The 20331-nt window shown below is 43.8% G+C and overlaps 1 long non-coding RNA gene across 1 annotated transcript; it reads left to right on the plus strand.

Annotated features, from left to right (window-relative positions):
• The first annotated feature begins 241 nt into the window (after positions 1-241).
• LOC145532943 (uncharacterized) lies at positions 242-19933 on the plus strand. The gene is made up of 3 exons (XR_014073724.1): positions 242-552; positions 1282-1399; positions 15999-19933. It is a non-coding gene; the product is annotated as an uncharacterized LOC145532943 (long non-coding RNA).
• The last annotated feature ends 398 nt before the right edge of the window (positions 19934-20331 follow it).

A 20331-nucleotide genomic window follows, 5' to 3' on the forward strand; every position in this document is an offset into this window, starting at 1 on the left:
GAGCGGGTTGCCATGCCCTCCTCCAGGGGATCTTCCTGACCCAGGGATCGAACCTGCATCTCCTGCACTGTAGATGGTTTCCTGCTTTGCAGGCAGATGCTTTACCACAGACCCACCAGGGGAACCCTCCTCCCTGCATTAACCTGTCATTTTTTCCTGACCTCGCCCCTCTGTGAAGCCCCTGTCATGAGCTCCGCCCCTTCCTTGGCCACACCCCTTGTTTTTAGTCCCACCCCTCTCCGTGCTCTGCCATCCCCACGCTGGGAAAGATGGAGGGTGCACGGAGGAGCCGGCGAGGAGGGTGAGATGGTTGGATGGCATCCCAGACTGGCACACAGACTCAGTGTGTGCGCCGTACAACCTCTGTGTGTACAGGCTGGATGTACACACAGAGAGGCGCACTTGAGTTCTGTTTGCCTGCTTCTCGCTTTCATCCTGTCCCCTCTGGGACGGAGGAACGCTAGAACATTCTCTGCGGAGCCTGCGAGCAGGACCAGCCGGGCGGTTCCGTCTGTGCTCTCAGCCGGTCCTGGGAGGACAAGCATTCTCCTGGTAAGATGGGTGTCACATCCTCGAACACAGACATTGATATGCACGTCTGTCTGTCTGCATGTAGTTGCTTTTTTTTTCTTTTAGCAGAGCTAGCATTAATAAGAGTATTGAATTTTCAAGAGATTTCTGCCTTGCAAATTCAAGAGGTCAGAAGCTTCTAATAAGATTCCTGTAATTCAAAGGAACCTCCTTGAAAGGTCTGCCACCCACAGTAATTGCATAGCTGTGGCGGGGGCTTGTCTGTCATGAGTTCTGTGAGATTTAGGCCTAAATTTATGGGTGCTGCAGGGGTCCCAAGGCCTGGCTGGTGTCTGAGGTCCTCAATTTCATGTCCTGATTCTGTCGTCCTACTGACCTGTGAAGAGGGACGGGTGAGATGGCTCCCCTTGAGGACCACCCTAGGTTTAGGCAGACCACAGCCCAGGTGGCTTGGAGATGGTGGTTTTCTCTGCCTGGAGGGGAAGGGTTTGAGGGTGGGAGGCCTGCCTGTAGCCTAGATCAGTGGGAATTTGCCCACTGTCAGCGGGATGAGGCCTTGACATCGTCCTGGTTGGTGTCCAGCACCCTGGAGTGAAGACACACACGTGTGACCAACACTCCACTGATCCGGTTCATCAGTGTGAATGACATAGTGATGGTATACCAGGCTGCCTCCTCTCCCGAGAACTTGTATTTATGGTAGGAGCTTGTTGTAATACAAGGCATTAAACAGATTTAAATTTACCACAGGTTAAGCCGCGTGTCCCCTGGAACACTACATATGATGGAGCCTGATACAGGATGACCAGGTTACGACACAGTGTTCGTCTGTCTCCTGGTTTTACTGTTGGGTCAGCGTGAAGGCGGGGTGAGCCATGGCTACTTAGTGGGAATTAGAAAAGCCTCTTGGCGTTTCCTATGTTTTATGAAGCTGCTTTTGTCCTTGTCTGGGTGCATGGCAGTGCCTTTGTTGAGTTTTTCCCCCTTTTAGCTTTCCTACTGTTTTCTTTATCTTAGTTTTCCTGGAGAATGAGTTTGCATGCTCATGTTTTCCATGCTTATTATGTGCCCCACGCTGCCCTGAGCCCTTGACATGAATTATGTGATTTATCTTTCATAAAAACCTCAAGGGGGAGTTATTTTTGTCCCCATCCAGTAGCCCAGGAGCCTGAAGCTCAGACACATTTGGACACTTTCCCAGAGTCGCACGGCCGGTAGACCGCAGAGCCAGGACTCCAGCAAACAGAAGCATCCTCCGTGCTTTGCTCCTGTGGTCTTAAATGTTGTCAGAATCGCTGTTTACATCACGAATATGTCTTAAGATTTTAATGAGACACAGATCTTTAATGAGATCACAGGAATCTTCCTTTGGAAGTTCTGTTTAAGTTTGGGTGTATAAGTCCTTATGTTTTTTAATTACGCAGCAAGCACTTTATCACCAAGACCCTCTCTTGAGTCCACAAACATTTATTGAGCATCTACTATGGAACCTTCATTAGCTGCCAAAATGAAGATGCTCTAAAACCCCAATGGACAAAAACAAAGATGGAGAGACCACCGATGGAAGATAAGAATGTTTATATCTGTGAAGGGATTTCTTGAAGGTTTTCAGAGGAGGGAAACAGTCTAATTCGCCAGCGGGGCTGGGGGAAGCCAGATCTGGCTGATGCTTTATGAATAAGGAAAAAGTCTGGCTCTCACGAGCCAGGTTTTCATTAGCTAATGCTGGTAACAGAGTTGGAACTTGAAGCCAAAGGCAGGGGCGAGGTCATGTAGGGAGAGAGAACAAGGTGAGAATGGAATGGGTCTTAAGAGACTCGGATATTTAAGGGAGAAAGAGGAAAGACCGAGGTGGGTGAGAAGCCAGGGAGGTAGGCAGAAAATCAAGAAGCGTGGAATCACAGAAGGAAGGAAGGAGAGGAAGGGGAGGAGAGCTTGGTAGCTGGATACAGCCAAGGGGTCTCGGAGGAGGAGGCTTTGCGGAGCGCATTTGGTGTAGAAGTGGTCATCAGACTTCACTCAGAGAGGTGGTGGGAGAACCAGGCAGAGGGCATGGGAGGCTGGAGATGTAGACAGTACCAGAGGGCGGCTTGGGGAGGAGTTTGGTTTTAAGGTGAATGGCATGATTGGGAGGCACCTGGAAGGGGTGTGGGGTCCAGCGGAGCTTTTGGTTGGGGGTTTTTGAAGACACGTGGAAGGAAGAGTCTAGTAGGGATGTTGAAGATGCAGGGGGAAGAAGGAAGAATGTCTGTGTAGGGCTTTTAAGAGTCTCGTGTTCTACTGGGTGAGCTAGCTGGGAACTTTGTCCAGGGCTTTGTAAAAATAATCAATTGGAGGATAACTGCTTTACGATATTGTGGTAGTTTTGCCACACATCAGTGCGCATCGGCCATGGGCATACATGTGTCCCCTCCACCCTGACCCGGACTGCTGAATCTGGCTTTGCTCTGTGGGGTTCATCACTCAGGGGTAGGTGCAGACCTGCAAGCCACACCCCCTTTGCCAGGTCTGTGTAATTCATAAACTTCTATTAGTGTCTATTCTTTTCTCCTTCTATTTTTCCACCTCCCTGGCTCCTACATGCAGATTCTGTGAAGGTGCCAGAAGAGGAAGATCCAGCTGGCCTTGCACGTTGGCCGCACGTGAGATGCAGGGTCAGCCCTGCCCAGCACCCCAAGAGGATACCCTGTCCTCTTGGCATTTGGGAGGTGAGAAACTGACCCTCCCAGAGGGTCTCCAGCTCTCCAGGGGCCATCTGGGTAGAAGGTGGAGGAGCTTCGGTGCAGAAGCATGACGGGCCGCTTCATCTGGACCTCAAGCTGGAGGTGGATGGCAGATGGAGGGGTCCCTGCGGGGAAGGACTGAGAAGGCACAAGCCCCGGAGAAGGGTCAGGCTGATGAGAGCTGCAGAGGGTGGCAAGGTGGGTCTGGACGAGCAGACAGCCCCCAGTCTGCCAGGAAATGTAAGAGAGCCTGGCCAGGAAATGGTCCGAGAAAGTTGCCCACTGCACCCCAAAACCGGAGCTCTTGACGTCAGCTCCGTCCTGTGCTAATCCCCGAACCTCCCTTCGCTCTTGGCCTGGAAGCTGCTGTGGCCAGTGACCTCTAGAGACATGAGCGTCTGTATTTCAGGATGGGACCAAGGCAGGTCACATCTGGGGGTCCGCAAAGCAGGGGCAAGGGGAAGACAATATGGGCTTGGGAAAATCTCTCTCTCCCATGGCTCGTGTGATCTCCCTGAGAAGTGTTCAGACGCAGATCATTATTGATATATTGGGAGCATCTTCAGCCGTGTTGGGTCAGGGCTGGGGACCTGACGCGTCTGCTCCCACAGTCTCTGTGACGGATGCCCGGCCCTGCTGTCGATGCACATGCATGCCGTGCCCATTCATCTCGGCCTAAATATGGATGCGTATCGACGTACCCGTTAAGGGCCTGGGCTTGGAGACATAGATCAGATTAGATAAGCCCCTAAATTTCCTCTTTTAAAATATGCAGAGTAAAAGGAGTTCAAAATACCAAGTGCTGATGAGGACTAAAGGTCTAGGCGGAATTGACAAACATCTTGGAATTCAGAATTAATGCTTTAAACTTTAGGCTTCTTTGGCAATCAATACGTACACAAAACTCCCATTAATGTTCACGAGTTAAAACATGCATATCACCCGAAGACCATCTATTTTCAAGGTGTCAGTGATGGGTGTGATGCGGGCTCTCTTCTCTGGAAGACGGGCAGGAGGCAGAGGAGCTGCCCGTGTGGAATTCTGTACCATTGAGGCTGAAGCCATCTAACTGCAGATTTCTTCACATTGACTGTATTTTTATCCCACGTAGAACTCTCCTAAGTCCGTCTAATTCTCCAGCTGACAGCAATCCAGAGCAGAGCGGACCCCAGTTCTGGAACTTCCTACACTCTCCCTGAACCCTGACGCGTCCAGGTGGCCCCCCTGCTCCCCTTGCACCTCTGTCCGTCATTCTTCATATGGAGTCCTTTGAAAGGAGGGGACCAGAGACCACGAGTCACCCTCTGCCAGCCACTGGACCACTGACGCACAGCCTGTAATTTATCATAAAAGGTTACCAGGCTTCGCTGTCCCACTGTAGTATTAATCAGATCATTTTGGCAGGTTGGGTTTCACCACCTATAAATATTCATTACATTTGGATTGCTTTATTAACAGTAACATTTCCTTCTGTTTTTCGAGAAAAATTTGTATCATCTTACCTACTTGCCAAGTCCTGGTTGTGGCGTGAAGTTAGTTGATGTCTTATCAGAACTGTGGGTCATATTCTCAGTGGTAGGATGTGTCTTAGTGGTTACTAGATAACTGTGCAAATTCATAGACTTGGGAGCAAGCAGATGCTCCCAGCTATAGACAAATATTCCCTGCAGAAGGACTGCAGTTATCTTTATGAAAATAATTTTTTTTAATTAGGAAATATTTTGAGCATTCTAAGAAAATAGGGAATAATAGACATATGTCTATATATCCACCATCTTTATAAAATCTTAACAGTGTAGATGAAATGAAGGGCCCCAATGTTCCTCTCTGTGATCCCAACCCCTCCCTGCATTCCAGAGGTAGCCCCTGGTATGAATTTATTGTCTATCATTTCTGTACATATTTTTATACATTTACAACATATTTATGTATCATACGTGTGTGCTGAGTTGCTTCAGTCATGTCTGACTCTGTGACCCCATGGACTGTAGCCCGTCAGGCTCCTCTGTCCTTGGCATTCTCCAGGCAAGAATACTGGAGTGGGTTTCCATGCCCTCCTTCAAAGAATCTTCCTGACCCAGGGATCGGACCTGTGTGTCTTATGTCTCCTGCATTGTCAGGCAGGTTCTTTACCACTGGTGTCACCTGGGAAGCCCATTTATGTATCAGTAAATGTTATCTATATAATGGTTTGCAGATTTGAAAAAATAAATGGTATCATACTGTATACATACTTATTTTTTTTTGCACTCAGCATTATGTTTTTGAGGTTGCACATATAATTCTAGTTCATTTATTTTGTCTGCCCTATATTCTCTCATTGTAGGAATTAGCACAATTTAAACATTAGCTTTTTAGTAGACATTTAGCTTAGTTCCTGTTTTTCCTTAGAACCAGTAACATGGCTGTAGACATACTCACACTTGTCTCATTCAGACTCTTATACGTGTGAGCAAAAATTTGTACCAAGAAACCACATTGCTAAGGCATAGGGCGCCGATGTTTCTAATGTTGTCAGATATTCCCAAATCACTTTCCAAAACTGTGTACCGTTGTACATTACTACTACAGAGGAACCTACAGGCTACGCACAGAGTCGGACATGACTGAGCAACTAACACACACACACACACACACACACACACACACACTAGCAGGTATGAAAATCCCTCGTTTTTCTTTTTATACTTGACACAGTCGTAATGGCCGAATTTGACAATGTTTGCCAAGCTGGCGGGCATAGGTTGGTGGTTTAATGCCCGATTACTTGGGAGGCAGAGTGTCTCATCTGTAGTGATTGGCCATTTAGTTTCCTCTTCTGCAAACTGCCTGTTCCTGTTACTTGGCCATTTTATGTTGGAATGTCTGTTTTTATCTTATTGATTAGAAAGACTTCAAAAAATGCGTATTTGCATATAATAACTTATGCATTATTATGCACATTGTAGATATTTTCTTCCAGCCTATGGCTTCTTTTTCCACTGTTTGTTTTTCATCTGTTTGTTTTACTGTGTCTTTTGATGTGCAGACATCTTACTATCAATATTGTCAAAATTATTGCTCTTTTAATTTACATCGTATGTTTTTTTTGGCTGGGCTGAGTTTTTGTTGCTGTAAGGGTTTTCTTTAGTTCTGGTGAAGCTGGGCTACTCTCTGGTGGCAGTGTGAGGACTTCTCATTGCAGTGACTTCTCTTGTTGCGGAGCACTGGCTCTGGGGTGTGCGGGCTTCAGAAGTTGCAGTTCCTGGGATCTAGAGCACAGGTTCAGAAGTTGTGGCCCACTGGTTTAGTTGCTGCATGACATGTGGGATCTTCTCAGATCAGGGATGGAACCTGTGTCTCCTGCATTGGCAGGCCGACTCCACCACTGAGCCACCAGGGAAGATCTTATGCTTTTTATATCTGTTTAAGAAACCTTTCTTTGTTTTAAGAGACTAAAGACATCCTACTGAATGTTAGTATGAAAATGGGAAATTCAATTTTCACAATTTGGGCTCAAATTCATCTGTGATACAGTTGAATGTGGAGAGTAAAGTTGGGATCTCATTTTAAATTTTTCTTATGGATAACCAGTTGTCACAGCCTCATGGATGGAACAGTCCATCATTTCACTGTTGTCATTAAAATATTTTTATTGTAAAATTTACCAACAGAAGAAGGATCTACAAACACACACGTAAAATTAAGGATTATAATAATAAACCATGATAAAGTGAAATAATAAACCATCAGCTGTGGTTATGACACAGGACATTGACAATATGTCAGAACATTTCTGCAGGCTACTTCCTGGTCTTATCCCCTTCCCTCCTTCCTCCCAATCCTGATGATAACTGCTCCTTTGGTTTTCTTTACTGATTTCCACATGTATATGTACCCTTACACAATAAATATTTAGCTTTGCCTTTCTTTAAATTTCATATGAATGGAAATATTCTGTGAGTATTATTTTTAACTTTAATTCTGTTTCTCATTTTCCCTGTAGTAAGAATTTTTTGTTTTATCTAATGTCATTTTATGATAGCCTTGACATCTCCTCCCACTGTTAATTTTGTTCAACATCCTCTTGACTGTTCTTGACCCTTTGCTTTTTTATTTGAATTTTAAGATAAGCTTGTAAAGTTATATTAAAAAATCCTGTTGGTATTATAGTTACATTGACCTTATAAATTACTTTTGGCAGATTTGACATATTTATGAGATAAAATGTTCAAATTCATGCCATAATATGTCTTCTCATTTATTCTGGTCTTGTTTTACATCTTTTGATAATATATAGTTCTCTTCTTATATTTTTTTTTTAAGTTTATTTCTCAAGGCCTTTCATATCGTCACTGTGAATGGGAACTTTAACAATTATGTTGTATAGTCAGTTGTTTGGTGATGGACTTGCTGTTGACTTTTATTTTTTCATTTTTGTATGATGATCTACTGCTGCTGTTTTAAAAGTGTCACAAATGTAGAATCTTTAAACAGTATAGATTTACTGTTGTGCAGCTTTGTTGACAGATCTCACTGGGATAAATTAAAGATGTCGATAGGATTGGGTTCCTTTTCAGAAGCTGGAGGGAGTATCTGTTTCCTTCCCTTTTCCCGCTCTCTGGAGGTCACTCACATTCCTGGCTATATGGTCTTACATCTCTTCAAATGGAAGCCGTATTACATATCTCTAACCTTGCTTCCATTATCACATCTCCACTTTTAAGGACCATGGGATTAGATTGGGCCTACTTTGGGTAATCCAGGATCATCTCTGCATCTCCAGATCTTTAATCTTAATCATATTTGCAAAGTACTTTTTGCCATGTAAGGTAGCGTATCCACAGGTTTTGGGAATGAGGGTGTGGGCATCTTTGAGGACCGTTACTCTGCCTACCGTAATTTGATATCTAGTCACATGTGGTGGGCTACAGTCCACGGGGTCACAAAGAGTTGGATATGACTGAGCGACTAAGCACAGCACAGCAACCGTGCAAAACATCACTGTTTCTGATACTTACCTGTAGATAAATAGGCTCTTAGAGCATCTCTTCTTTTGCTGTTTCTAAAACTTTATTTTTTTGTTGCATTGGATAGAATGTTCAGAACAATTTAAATGTAACTAGTATAGCAAGCATCCTTGTCTTGACCTCAGTGTTAAGGAGACCTTCTAAAGTCTTATGTGATGTTCCTGTGATTGATGTAGTAGATGTTGAGTAAGTGTCCTTTGTCAGGTTAAGGGATTTCCTTATCATTTGTAGTTCATAGTTTGCAAATATTGTAATAGTGGGTTTATTAATTTAGCCGTATGATGTTGCCAGCTTGGACTTGTTATGTTTTGGAGTTATGTTGTTGAAGGGTACAGTTTATAGTTGTTGATATCTTCTTGATGAATTTTTCCCCTATGATATAGTATTATTTTTTTTTATAGAATTTAATGCTTTTTTGGCTTAAATTACATTTTATTTTCTATTAATATGACTCCCTTACCTTTGGATAATATATGTGTATTTTATTTTTTCTTTATTTTCAATTTATCTGTGTGAAATGCAATCAGATAACATCTTTTAATAGGTAAATCTAATCCATTAATATTTGTTGTGATTAACAAAAACGTTTGGTCTTCATTTACCATCTTATTTTATTTTTTGTTAGTAAGTTTCTTTTACATTCCTTCCTCCCTCCCTCTCACCTTCTTTCTTTTGTTCTTTCCTTCCTTCTTTCATTACTTTGAAAGTTGATTAAAAGTTATATGAGAAAGTTTTTCCCGTCTGCTAAACTACAGATTGTATCTGCATTATTTTTGTGATTATCCTTAAAATTTTAAGATATTCAACTAAAATTTTTGTAACAAAGACTGGAGTTGCACAGTATTTCTATTTTCTTTCTTTTGACCACAATAAAGACTGCCTCCTGAGACACCTGTATGCAGGTCAAGAAGCAACAGTTAGAACCAGACATGAAACAATGGACTGGTTTCAAATTGGGAAAGGAGTGTATAAAGGCTGTATATTGTCACTCTGCTTATTTAGCTTCTATGCAGAGTACATCATGAGAAACACTGGGCTGGATGAAGCACAAGTTGGAATCTAGATTGCCAGGAGAAATATCAATAACCTCAGATATGCAGATGACACCACCCTTATGGCAGAAAGCAAAGAGGAACTACAGAGACTCTTGATGAAGGTGAAAGAGGAGAATGAAAAAACTGGCTTAAAACTCAACATTCAAAAAACTAAGATCATGGCATTCGGTCCCATCACTTCATGGGAAATAGATGGGGAAATAATAGAAACAGTGACAGAATTTATTTTGGGGGGCTCCAAAATCACCGCAGATGGTGACTGCAGCCATGAAATTAAAAGATGCTTCCTCCTTGGAAGAAAAGCTATGACCAACCTAGACAGCATATTAAAAGGCAGAGACATTACTTTGCAGACAAAGGTCCGTCTAGTCAAAGCTATGGTTTTTCCAGCAGTCATGGATGGATGGGAGAGTTGGACCATAAAGAAAGCTGAGCACAGAAGAATTGATGCTTTTGAACTGTGATGTTGGAGAAGACTCTTGAGAGTCCCTTGGACATCAAGGAGATCCAACCAGTTCATCCTAAAGGAAATCAGTCCTGAATATTCATTGGAAGGACTGATGCTGAAGCGGCAGCTCTAATACTGTGGCATCTGATGTGAAGAACTGACTCATTAGAAAAGACCCTGATGCGGGGAAAGAGTGAAGGCAGGAGGAGAAGGGGACGAAAGAGGATGAGATGGTTGGATGGCATCACTGACTCAATGGACATGAGTTTGGGTAAGATCCGGGAGATGGTAAAGGACAGGGAAGCCTGGAGTGCTGCAGTCCATGGGGTCGCAAAGAGTCAGACACAACTGAGTGACTGAACAACAACAGAAGACTTTAGCATGTATGTACCGTTGTTTTAGTTTAACCACTATTGTTTAAATCAAGAAGTTATGTTAAAAATTAATCGTTAAATTTACTGTTATATTTTCTCAGTTGCATTGCTCATTTTTGCTTCTATTTCCCATAGATTTCTTTTGCATTTACTTTTTCTACCCCTGAATACATGCTGTCATAATTTTCTTTTTAACTGAGATCCATAGGATGTAAATTCATGAATTCTTGGTGTACATAAAAAATCTTTATTTTGCTTTTGCTTTTTATGGTTGCAAATTTTTTATTGTGATAAAGTATTCATAACATAAAATTTACCATTTTAAATATTTTTAAGTGTACAGTTCCTTGGCATACCTACATTCACTTTGTTTTCCAGCCATTACCATCATTCATCTCCAGGATTTTTCATCTTCCCAAACTGCAACTCTTTACCCATTAACAATAACTTTCCATTCTCTTCTCCCTTTCTTTCCCCTGGCAACCACTCTTCTACTTTCTGTCTCCATGAATTTGGCTCTTCTAGGGACCTCGTATAAGTGAAACCACACACTGTGTGTCCTTTGTGTCCAGCTTCTTTCACTCAGCATAATGTCTTCAAGGTTTATCCAGATTGTGGCATGTGTCAGAATTTCAGTGCTTTTTATGGCTGAATAATATTAGAAAAGGCAGAGGAACCAGAGATCAAATTGCCAACATCCGATGAATCATCGAAAAAGCAAGAGAGTTCCAGAAAAAAATCGATTTCTGCTTTATTGACTATGCCAAAGCCTTTGACTGTGTGGATCACAATAAACTGTGGACAATTCTGAAAGAGATGGGCATACCAGACCACCTGACCTGCCTCTTGAGAAACCTGTATGCAGGTCAGGAAGCAACAGTTAGAACTGGACGTGGAACAACAGACTGGTTCCAAATAGGAAAAGGAGTATGTCAAGGCTGTATATTGTCACCCTGCTTATTTAACTTATATGCAGAGTACATCATGAGAAATGCTGGGCTGGAAGAAACACAAGCTGGAATCAAGATTGCCGGGAGAAATATCAATAACCTCAGATATGCAGATGACACCACCCTTATGGCAGAAAGTGAAGAGGAACTAAAGAGCCTCTTGATGAAAGTGAAAGAGGAGAGTGAAAAAGTTGACTTAAATCTCAACATTCAGAAAACTAAGATCATGGCATCTGGTCCCATCACTTCATGGCAAATAGATGGGGAAACAGTGGCTGACTTTATTTTTCTGGCCTCCAAAATCACTGCAGATGGTGATTGAAGCCATGAAATTAAAAGACGCTTACTCCTTGGAAGGAAAGTTATGACCAACCTAGATAGCATTAAAAAGCAGAGACATTACTTTGCAGACAAAGATCTGTCTAGTCAAGGCTATGGTTTTTCCAGTGGTCATGTATGCATGTGAGAGTTGGACTATAAAGAAAGCTGAGCGCTGAAGAATTGATGTTTTTGAACTGTGGTGTTGGAGAAGACTCTTGAGAGTCCCTTGGACTGCAAGAAGATCCAACCAGTCCATCCTAAAGGAGATCAGTCCTGGGTGTTCATTGGAAGGACTGATGTTGAAGCTGAAGCTCCAATACTTTGGCCACCTGATGCGAAGAGCTGACTCATTGGAAAAGACCCTGATGCTGGGAAGGATTGGGGGCAGGAGGAGAAGGGGACGACAGAGGATGAGATGGCTGGATGGCATCACCGACTCGATGGACATGGGTTGGGTAAACTCCAGGAATTGGTGAGGGACAGGGAGGCCTGGCATGCTGTGGTTCATGGGCTCACAAAGAGTCAGACACAACTGAGCGACTGAGCTGAACTGAACTGAATATTCTGTTGCATGAATATACCAAATTTTGTTTATCCATTCATATATCAGTTGACATTTGCATTGCTTCTGCCTTTTGGCTGTTGCTAATAAGGCTGCTATAAGCATGAGTGTGCAAATACCTAGGTCCCTGCCTTCAGTTCTGCTGGGTGTATGTATACTCTGGAGTGGAACTGCTGGGTCCTGTGGTGCTATCCTGTTTAATTTTTTGAGTTTCTGTCGTATGGTTTTTCCACGGTGGCTGCACTATTTTTGATTTACAGCATCAAGGCTCAAGTGTTTGTTTCTCCACATCCTCAACACTTGTTATTTCTGTTTTTTTTTTTTAAATTAATAACCATCCTGATGAATATAAAGGGCTATCTCACTGTGGTTTTGATTTACATTTCCCTGGTGATTAATGACGCTGAGTATCTTTTCATGTGCTAATTGTCCATTTGTATTTCTTCTTTGGAGAAATGTCAAGTACTTTGCCCATTTTTTCATGACTAGTTTGTTTTTGTGGTTCATTGTTTTCAGTCTTGATTGATAGTTTGATTGGTTTAAAATCCCTTAAGGTTATATCTTTTCCCTCATTTACTTTAAAGATGTTACTTCATTGCCTTCTGAAATCTCTTGTTGCTGCTGAGAAATCTATTGCTGTTGTACTTATCATTCTTTTATAAGCAATCTCTTTTTTTCTCAAAGATTTTGAGGTTGTCTCCTTATTTTTAATGTTCTGTATTTCATTACACCTTCTAGCCATAGATTATTTTTATTTATTCTAACACTCTTGCAATCTGAGGACTTATGTCTTTCTCCAGTTCTGTAAAACTGTTATCCATTGTTTATTTTAAGTTTTCAAATATCACTTCTTTCCTATTCTCAGTTCTAAGAATTTCAATTTGCTGTGTGTTGGAGCTTCTCGGTTTTTTCTCCCTGCTTCATAACAGGTTTTCATACATTAGAACAAACTGTTACCATTCTCTGCACTTGGTGTGACCCTCAGCTCTGTCCCCCATTCTACTCTTTGGACTCTGGACTGTATTCTTGAGAGTTTATCCTGCCTGGTAAATTAAAACTTTTTAGTGGCTTTATATTTCATTTAAAGATGTTATAATTGTTTCTGTCTCATATACATCTATTCTTATTTCATTTATTCCTCTTGTTCATAATTTAAAATTGTTTATGAATACATTAGATGTTTTGTTTATCCCTTTAACATTTTAAAAATAGCTCACGCTTCTGCTAGGCTCTCCTATGAACTTCATTGTATCTGGAATGAATTCACGCTGCTGTCTTTACTGTGTCTTGTTTGGCGTGAGCTGTGTTGTGTGTGTTTTGGGATTTTGGTGTGGGGCTTTCTCTGGGTGGGTGGGTTTGTGTTTCGTGGCTTGCAGTCGCCTCCTCTCTCTCCTCTCCTCCCTCCTGGGTGCTTTGGCGGCCGCCTGCTCACACATCTCCAGCAGCAGAGGAACTTGCGCGCTGCAAGATGGTGGGTGTGTCGCTGATCAGTCCTGAAGCCAGAGAGGGGCCAGATTTGATTCTGATCTCTTTTTCAGCTTCCTTTTGTGAGTAAAGGGAGAGGTGAGGTCCCACTCCATCCTCTGCCCCAATAGCAGTGATTTTGGCTCGATTGATCTGCCTTTGAAGAAGCTTTGGAGGCCCTTCTGTGCTGCTGGAGTCTAACTCCTGGCTGCCACTGCCTGCTTCCACATATGGAGCCCCCCAGCCCCACGCTGCCCCGACCCCGACCATCCTGCGTTCAGCTCCGTTCACATTCATCCAGTGTCTGTCTTGAATTCAAGGAGACTGTGCTGTTGTGGTTTTGTCTGGAGCATTAACATACCCTTTTATTTAGTTCCTTGCAACAGGCAACTCATAGCCCATGAGAGGCGTATTCTTTATTTGCTCAACATTTGTCCCATTGACTGTCTTTCAAATAGAGTTTCAGATTCAAGTTATCTCTCTGTAGGAAACTGAAGTGAAAAACCGAGTCTAATTTTGACACTTCCATTGCTGCGATACTGATAATCATTTATACCCTTCGGTATTACTTCTTTGTCCACCTTTTGGGAGAAAGCATGTGAATGTAAACACATTTGCAGGAATCCATCCCCGGAACCCCCTACCGCACCGGCTTTGGGGGTTTCCCTCTGTGGGTCTTCTTCTCTGACATTTCACTCACTGAATGATGCATTTTGAATTCATTCTGTGGGCACAAGTGCAAACGTCCTGCTGTCCTGCTGCTCAAGATGAGGTCTGGGGTGGGCGGGGTGGGTAGCAGCCTCTGCAGGCCACCCTTCATGCCCCCTGAATGATATCCTGCCTTTTTAACAAGATTTCCAGGTGATCTGCATAACCGCGGAAGTTTGAGAAGTGCTGTCTGCATGCCCTGTGCCCTGGCTCATGTATTTCTGGGGCTCCTGTTCACATGCTGTCCTCGTTTAGATGGTTGATTGTGTGGTTCCCCTCTTCATAATGAGCTGGATGCTTCATTCTCTAAATTCTGAAGAGTCTGATGAAGACACCCTGACATAACTTTGGGTTCTCTGGAGAACAAGCCAAGCTAAAATGAGGCTGCAGTAGGGTGAGGGATGCTGGAGGGGATTGTGGGCAAAGGATTGACCTCTGTATTGTGCTGAAAACCACAGCAGAAGGTGCTGGCCTTCTGTTCTTTCCCACAGGATATCTTCAGCTTCTCTGGCCCATGAACTGGGAGGTGCTGGGGTTTCTCCGAGGGGTGTGTGTGTATTTTTGGCCCTGCAGCAGGGCATCTTGCCAACTTGAAGTGGACAGACCTGAAGCATTCTCTCCATTCATGGCAACAGCCTACAGGGCACTGAATTCTACCTTTTTATAAAACTGTTTATATCGTGGCCTCTGTAAGAGCCTCCTGTGGCCGCTACAACAGATTATCATGAACCGGGTGGCTTAACACAGCAGCAATGTATTCTCTAACAGTCTGGAGGCCAGAAGTCTAGGTCAGCATCCCTGGGATGAAGTCAGGGTGTCGGCAGGCTGCACGCCCTCCGGAGGCTCTCAGGGGTGGTCCTTCCTGGTCTCTTCCAGCTGCACGTGGCGGCCGGCGTTCCTGGGCTTGTGGCCGCATCACTCCATCCTCTGCCTGCATGTCCATACGGCCTCCTCCTCCTCCTCCGTCCCTGTCAAATCCCCTTCTGCCCCCTTCTTATGAGGACCCTTGTGGTGTCATTTAGGGCCCACCTGGATCATCAGGATAATCTCCCTATTTCAAGGTCCTTAATTTAGTCACACTTGCAAAGTCCATTTCACCATGTAAGATTGTGTTCTCAGGTTCCAGGGGCAGGACATGGGGGTCTTGGCGGGGGGAGGCCTTTTTCAGACAACCACAGCATCCAAGAGAAAGGGTGAGGGTGTTTCCAGGGAGCCCAAACGGGGCACCCCTCTCCAAGAAGAGCGGATAGAAGGTGTTTTTCTAAAAGAAAGAGATGGCTGAGTATTTGTTGAGTCTCAACCATTTATGTTTCAACCCCCTCCACCCCTTTTAGGCAGTAAGGCTTTTAGGGGAGAGCTCTGTGTCCCTTGTCCCTGGCTTCTGGGGATTAGCTGAGACCCCAAGGGCAGGAATTGGGGTAGATTAAACTGGGGAGATTTCAGAGGACACACTGCTGGGGGGGTGCATGTGTCCTGTCGCCTTATTCCAGGTGCAGCAGCTGAAGACCAAGTTAGGCGCTTTGATTGGAGACAGAAACAGCGCAGCCTGCACCCTAGGGCTGTGTGTATCGTATTCAGACTCTGGGTTCTGGGGCGCTCATCAGGCTGGGTGGGCACCAGCTGGAAGGGGGGGTTTCTCCTTCAGGGCAAAAGAGGCTCAGGGCTGGGTGGAAGCAGCGCCCCTCTGTGTCCGAGACCCCCTGGCATGCTGTGGGCGCCCCTCCCCGCGGCCCCCCTCACGGAGGTGTGCACGCCGCTCCCAGGCGGGCTGCCACCGCTGCCTAGGGGGCTGAGCGAAGCCAGGACAGGGCCCTCCATCGCTGCCCTGTCCTCTGCCCCCTCCTTCTCCGCAGGGTGAGCCGAGCGCCTGGAGCCGTCTCTTCAGAAGCCTGGCACGACTGCCCCTTCTTGGCGGATGGTGCAGCTGTAAATCGTGTAACCCTGGAGAAGAGTTCGCTCCATCACGGTGTTTCACACGCTTCTCTGCAGAGCGTTGGTGACTTAATTAACCTACTTGCAGACGTAGGCGCTGAAAGATACATTCCCCGTGCCTCTCCATCCCGTGTTCAGTCGTCATATGCTTAAATTGCAAATCCTCGTGAACTGTAACCCAGTGTCTCATGGCCCTTGATCCTACATTTCCCCGAAGATCCTCTATCTTCACGTGTGTCAGAGTTAGAGCATGTGGCTGCTAGAAAAGGGTATGGCTATATTAAACCACGCAAAAAACCTCCTCTATTGAAATATGGCTAAGAACATGGCTTAATACTCCTAATGACAGACGGTTCCAAGTTTGGCTTCAGAGCCAGTTGTTTGCCCAACGCCATTGTGCCTGTGTTTGGAAAAACAAGTCCCAGAAGGTGCTGAGCTTGAGGGGGTGGGGGAGATAGACTTATTTATCATCAACACACTCCCAGCTCCGTGTGAGCCAGTGTGTGCCTCTCCTTGTGGACCTTATTTTCTAAAATCCTTGCTTCCCTCCATAGGCACTTACCCCTTCTCTTTCCATCTCCAGGAGACCCTCTTCCCTTAATTTTAGAAAAGATTCTCTGATGCCCTAACATTGACAAAAATTTGGGAATAAAATGAGGGCAGAGGATCGCTGAATTCTGACCAAAACCAGTAATGGTTCATTTCTGAAGAATTGTTTTCCCTTAAGGAAGTTAAGATATTTGCAAGTTCCCCCACCACTGGCCCTTCCCCCTGAAACAATTGATTCTTTTGAGCTCAAAATGTTGTATCATAAGCACATTTTTTATGGCTAAAAATTGGGGTTTACAGAGAGAAAATGACAAGCCTGTAATTGGCATACTTGGTATGAAAGTTTGCTTGCATATAAGAGATTCATGTTTGTAATTTCGTTTTAGGAAAACATTCTAAGCATCCAGGGAACCGCAGGAGGGCATGGGCTATGGGAACTCTCTCTCCAGAACCACCTGGTTTCAGATTCACCCATAAAAATGGAACCACATGGAGTTTTATTCCAGTGTTCTGGGATCCATGGGCATTTTCACCCAACTGGAGATGAAATTCAAAGTGCAAACATTTGGCAGCTGGCAGTTTCTGACTATATTCACCAATGTATATTATCCTTTTTTTTTTTGGTCTCTATTCCGAGTTCCTAATTAGGCCTGTATCATGTCACGCTTGGCTCCTTTGAATTCATGTGTGCTAGCTGTCATTGGGGCTTAGCCGCAACCCGAAACATCTCACGGACACAGAGAAGACAGTGGCATACAATTAACCGTGTCTGCCAGCTCCCCGTGAGCAGAGCCGCGGCCCGACCTGGCGTTTGGTGTGCGGTTCTCCCCCCTCTCCCGCTCCCCTCACCTTGGTGCGTCACCACAGTGATGATGTGCTGCCTCTGTTCTCCCGCTGTTAGACGAGCGCAGGTGCAAAGATCCCTGTTTGTGGGAAGTTTTCCTTGGCTTTACGTTTTAATGGAAGATCCCTACCCGAGCGGTGTAAAATGAGAAGGAAGGACTTATTTTCCGTGTTGTTGTCTGTTTCTCTGTCGCCTTTTGTCTTTCTGAGTAAATAGCGTCTTACTCCACACATGGCTTTGCGAACTTCTTCTGCCCTTCCCTGGGATGTTCCTCCCCAGGAGCTCTCTTTCTGATGCCACGTGGTCTGCCCAGCATGGATGCAGTGTGGTTTTCTCTCTTCTGCACCTCTCCAGATGGCCGTTTAGGGTTTTTCCAGTCTTCCACCTTTGTAAGGCCAAGGACATCTTTGCTGATTCTCTGGGACACTTGTGAGGTGGTTTCTATAGGAGGCATCCCTACAGACGGAGCAATGTTCCTTCACTGATTAAATTGTGAGCAGATGATCTGCCCTGAGAATTTGAGGAAGCAAATGTTGGTGGGGTCAGGGTCTGGGAGGTACTTTTTGATATCATCTCATTTAGTCCTTTAGGGATTCCCTGGTATCTCAGCGATAAAGAATTTGCCCAAAATGCAGAAGCTACAGGAGATGTGGGTTCAATCCCTGGGTCAGGAAGATCCCCTGGAGGAGGGCATTGCAAACAACTCCAGTATTCCTTCTTGGAGAATTCCATGGCCAGAGGAACCTGGCGGGTTACAGTCCATGGGGTCACAAAGTCATACACGGCTGAAGCAACTTAGCACATAGCACATTTAGTCCTGATTGTGGTCCCAGGATGGCAGTTTTACTTGCTTCATAGAGACGATGACTCTGAGGTTCTATAACTTGTCTTAGGCACCACTAGGGAGCAACTGCCCTGAGATTGGAACCCCAACTTTTCACACCACGTCTGGAGCTTTTTTTCCCCAATAAGCCTGTCTTTGCGGATAGTTGCATTTATTTGCATGATAGTCTGTGGTTTAATCCCGCTCCAGTATTCTCGACTGGGAAATCCCATAGGTAGAGGAGCCTGGTGGGCTACAGTCCATGGGGTCACAAGGAGTCAGACATGACTTAGAGAGTAAACAACAGCAGCAACTGGTCTAATCACCTACAGTGGCTGACAGTGGCCAGTGGGTGAGTGTAGTGGTCCTCATCAGGGGCTTCTGGGAGATTCTCATCCGTGGGAAGAACCCACCGTCAGAGTTCCTCTCTAACAGCAAAACCATACAAAAGCATCAACATTCTCCTCTTGCTCACATCTTTGGTGATGTAGTGTGTAAAACTACAGTTGTCCACATGGCCAGGGACTGGAGATGTAGCTTTTTTTTTAATGCCAATTTATCTGTGTTTTTCCCCTCGGTTTTAAATACATACAATTTTATTTTCCAATAAAGTGTATAACATGATCTGATACACATGTGCGTGGTGGAGTGATCACCAATTTCCAGATAACGTATGCATTACTGGTAATTATAGTCACCATTCTGTGTGTTAGAGCCTCAGAACTCACTCTCATAAGTCAGAAGGTACACACTTTGAGTTACATCTCCCTGTTTCCTCATTCCCCTAGCCCTGGGAAATCATTCTATTCATTTTATATGAAATCAGCCTTTTTTTTTTTTAAAGATTCCCCAGAGTACTTATATGGGCTTTCCTGATAGCTCAGTTGGTAAAGAATCTGCCTGCAATGCAGGAGACCCCAATTTGATTCTTGGGTTGGGAAGATCCCCTGGAGAAGGAAAAGGCTACCCACTCCAATATTCTGGCCTGGAGAATTCCATGGACTGTACAGTCCATGGGGTTGCAAAGAGTCGGACACAACTGAGTGACTTTCCCTTTCACAGTACTTAGGTCATACAGCATGGAATATTGGTCTTTGTCTGTCTGGCTCATTTCACTCAGCATAATACCATCTGGTTTATGTTGTCACAAAAGACAAGGTTCCCTTTTAATGGCTTAATATTATTCCATTGTGTTACACATATCACATTTTCTGTATCTATTCATGTGGTGATGAATGGACTCTTAGGCTGTTCCCATGTCTTGGCTATTGCATGTACCCCTGCAGTGAACATGGGGGTGCAGATAACCCTTTGAGATAGTTATTTCATCTCCTTAGAATATGTGCCCAGAAACAGGATTGCTAGATCATATGGTCGATTATTTTTAATTTTTTGAGAAGCCTCCATCCTGTTTCCCACGGTGGCTATATCAGTTTACATTCTAGCAACAGTGGACAAGGGTTCCCTTTTGTTTATGTCTTCATCAGTGTTTATCTCTTGTTTTTTGACGATAGCCCTTGTAACAGGTGTGAGGTGATGGCTCACTGTGGTTTTGATTTGCATTTCCCTGATGTTAATGTTAAGTTCTTGCACTTGTTGGCCACTTGTATGTTGTCTTTATTAAAATGTCTATTCAAGTACTCTGCCTATTTCATTTTTTAAATTGAAGCGTAGTTGATTTATATATTCATATAAATATGAATATATTTATAAATATAAATAAATATATTTTAAATAAATATATATTTAAATAAATATATATTATGCATAATATAAATATATAATACACAAATATATTTTATATAAATATATATTTATAAATATTTATAAATATATATATTATATATATATTAAATAAATATATATTTATAAATATATATATAATATATATATTTTAAATAAATATATTTTATATAAATCAACTGTACTTCAATATAATATATTACATTATTTGGTTTCAGGTGTACCACATAGTGATCCAATATTTTTTGTAGATTATAATCCATTTAAGGGCTTCCCTGGTGGCTCAGTGGTGGAG

The sequence above is a fragment of the Giraffa tippelskirchi genome, chromosome 2, assembly GCF_054371585.1.
Source record: "Giraffa tippelskirchi isolate mGirTip1 chromosome 2, T2T-mGirTip1v1.2.pri, whole genome shotgun sequence".
NCBI classification, from domain to species: Eukaryota; Metazoa; Chordata; class Mammalia; order Artiodactyla; family Giraffidae; genus Giraffa; species Giraffa tippelskirchi.